Raw genomic sequence first — 3,426 nt, forward strand, 5'->3', positions numbered from 1 at the left:
GGACTCATAATCAAATTCCTAAGGAAGAGCTGTAGTCAAGTGAAGTCTATCCACCTAGACTTTCATGTTGTCAACTTGATATTCATTCAACAGCACATTATATAATTCTGGAAAAACAATGAAGTAATATGCATCACTACATACCAATAGAACATGTTAGAATTAAGTAATTAGAAAAGTTAGTTGGAAGTTAGTTAGTTAAGTTGTTACAGAAAAGTAGTTAGTCATTTTCATGCTTTTCATACATGTATATATAGAGGTTAATGTAAAGCTCATATTAGTTTTAGTGAAATACAATTCACATGTTTTTCATTTCATCTCCTCTCTAGAATGTTCTATGCTTCTTCACTAAACTCAAACTCCATTAATGGAGGTTTTAGTTCTGCTGCTGCTTCCAGTTTCAACAGGATAAGGGAAGTGGGATGTTCCTAACTTGACTTGAATGTCTTTTAACATATTTTAATTAGTGGTTTCACCTTCTTTCTGAATCTATTATTAGTAACCATGTAGGTTTTATGTTAAGATACATAAGTATTGGATGGAGTGCCACGTCCTAATGTATTTCCTGGATATTTTTGAGATTTTTTATGCAGATATGAACTTTCTTCGTAGTCCAAAAATATTCCAGTGTTCAAGATAAGGCCACATATAGTTAATTAGCAAAGGTTTTAGCACTTGAGTAGCTCCATTTGCTATGTTATGGAGAAAATGGAGTTTTGTAAGGAACTTTGTTCAACAAGATTACTATCAAAACCAATGTATGTTTAAAGATTTCATTTGCTAAACTACAGAACAACACATGGAAACCTCATTTCTTGAAAATGGTAGTGTAGAGACCAACTGGAAACATTTCTTGAGGTTCATGAATCAACAAGTTGTAGTCAACATATCAACGTTGTTTGTTCTATGAGGTTATGTGAGCATTTTGATATTTTTTTAATTATATGCTAAAGTTTAGTAATAATCCCTTTGATTGCATAATGTATTTCAACCTCAAGAACACTTCTCTAGTTTTGGTTCTTAGCGTGTTATGAGAGCTCTGGAGTTGTTTAGAGATGTCATTTTACCAAGAGACTTGGATCTTCTGCAGTGACTTTTATTGTTTGTTCTATTTTATTTATAAGCTTACACTTGATATGTTAATATTCAATATTTGATGACTCTTCAGTTAAAATAAAAGTCTTTTTTTTCCCGATAAAATTACTCCAACATTATCTAGAAAATAAAGCAATATATGTATTCGAGGAAGTTGGCATGGCAGAATATTGTTAATAATGTGCGAATTTGGCAAAACTCAACTACACCTTCTCTAGAATTTTTGAACTAGGTTACCAAGTTCACTTCCTCCCGAAATAGAATTCAAGTTTTCCTGGTAAGAAGAAACTCTCAAGCTTCTCGGAGAACCACCTAAACTAAATTCCCGCGTTTTTCCAGAATTCAGATCATAGAACATCAGATAACCGGTTGTACTCTGAAAAATCAATAAGTTATGCTTCCAACCACCTAATGGAGATTCAATAGGAAGACGTCCAATTGTGTGTTTCTTAAACCAAGACTTCTACACACCATATTCCCTCATTATCCAAATATCCATCAAATCTTGTTTTGGATCAAGATCTGATTTTGAATCCGGATATGAAATCAATGTTTGATACTCACTTAAAATCAAGAGAGCATAACACATTCTCCCAAAGAAATAATAATTATCAGGCATTTTCATGACAAGAAATACCTTTGTTTTGATATCAAAACAGAGAATTGAAACAATGTCTTCTGTATTTAGAATTGCAGAACCAATGACAAGAATCCTTATAAAATATTTGACAAGGTAAATAGTACATCGAGGAAACTGTTGATCTACATGATTCGATTCTCTCCAAGTATCGATACACACATCATACACCTCAATTTTTTCTGTTCCTCGCGTCAGTATCTCTGTATGATGGATCCGTATACACTTCAATAATCTTAATAACCTTGTAATCATTATTAATTTGATCGAACCCAAAGCCAACACCTTCAATACAACAACGAAAACCTGGTAGACTACCAAAAGGACTAGGAGGTAGAACCTTGTAAGTTCTTGTAGCTGGATTAAATAAGACGACGGTAGTGTTACTGACTAAAGCAATTAAACCACGAGAAGGACCAATGAGCTAATCATAATTCCTACTACGAGTGGAGGTGAGATATGGCACATTGATATTTGAGAAGATGTGGATAATACGATTATCATCGTCTTCGTAAAGAAATAAGAAGATTGTTTTATATTGATTAGCTTATTCTTCATTGGAGCGCTTGTACATGATAAATTCTTCTTGGGTTGTTGTGGTACGATTTAGATAAAGATTGACGAAAGTAGATGATTGTATAACTTTGAAAAAGATACAGTTGAATCTTTTGATAGATTTTACTGGAAATTTCAAATGTATAAATATGATCAGATCTTTGGATGATTTATTGATAACACCATGGGCCATAATGTGGAGTCCATACCCATTGTAGATAAACATAAGGAAAGTTAACATGCAGAAATGGTTGAATTTTTTTTGTTGCTTATTATTAAAGTCATCAAATGCTGCAACAAAATTCAAAGCTCACCATTTATTTTTTCAACTAAAATCTTAGCAAGATTTCTACATAGATGAAAAGGTTGAAATTTTGTGCTTTTTGTGATGTCACTGGTGACATCATTAGGAGTATTTTTTCCTATAAATATAGATCCCTTGCTCATATAAAAAATGCACAAAAAAAAGAATTAGAAAGGAGAGAAAGAAGAGTGAGGCATCACAAAGGAAAATAATTTGTGAGGAAAAATAGAGAGTGTGAGCGATATTGTAGTGAGGTGGAAAATTCAAAAGAGTGTTATATCTTTTGAATGTGTACTGGTCTTTGGAGTTTTACTCAGACATACAAGTGTAAAATCCTTACTATAGTGATATTCGTTACTCCTCTCGGGTCGTTGTTTTTTTCTTATTTAGGAGGGTTTCCACGTAAAATCTTGGTGTCATTATATCTCTTTTATTCTTGTTGATTAACCGCATTGTTGTGTTCCGCATTTATTGCTTTTATTACCGCAGATATTATTTCTGTTACGAATTTATTCCGACAATTGTTATCAGAGCACAGGTTCTGCTTATTTACAGAAATATTTTTTGCAGCTTATTGTACTATACTCAATATAAAAAAAATGTCTGGAGTAAAGTACGAGGTAGCAAAATTCAACGGTGATAGCGGTTACTCAAAGTGGCAGAGAAGGATGAAAGACTTACTCATCCAACAGTGTTTACACATGGCACTAGGCGGCAAATCCAAAAAGTCCAAATCCATGAAACTTGAGGATTGGGAAGAAATGGATGAAAAGGCTGCTAATGCAATCAAATTGCACTTAACAGATGATGTAGTTAATAACATCATCGATGAAGA

The 3,426-nt window shown here is 33.0% G+C and overlaps 1 non-coding gene across 1 annotated transcript; it reads right to left on the reverse strand.

Moving 5' to 3' along the window:
• Positions 1 to 1,218: 1,218 nt before the first annotated feature.
• On the reverse strand, positions 1,219 to 2,500 carry LOC104647129 (S-locus F-box protein type-14). Its single transcript, XR_011216452.1, has 2 exons — positions 2,471 to 2,500; positions 1,219 to 2,156 (listed from the first exon to the last, which is right to left on the reverse strand). It is a non-coding gene; the product is annotated as an S-locus F-box protein type-14 (transcript).
• Positions 2,501 to 3,426: the final 926 nt, after the last annotated feature.

This window comes from Solanum lycopersicum, chromosome 1 (assembly GCF_036512215.1).
Source record: "Solanum lycopersicum chromosome 1, SLM_r2.1".
NCBI classification, from domain to species: Eukaryota; Viridiplantae; Streptophyta; class Magnoliopsida; order Solanales; family Solanaceae; genus Solanum; species Solanum lycopersicum.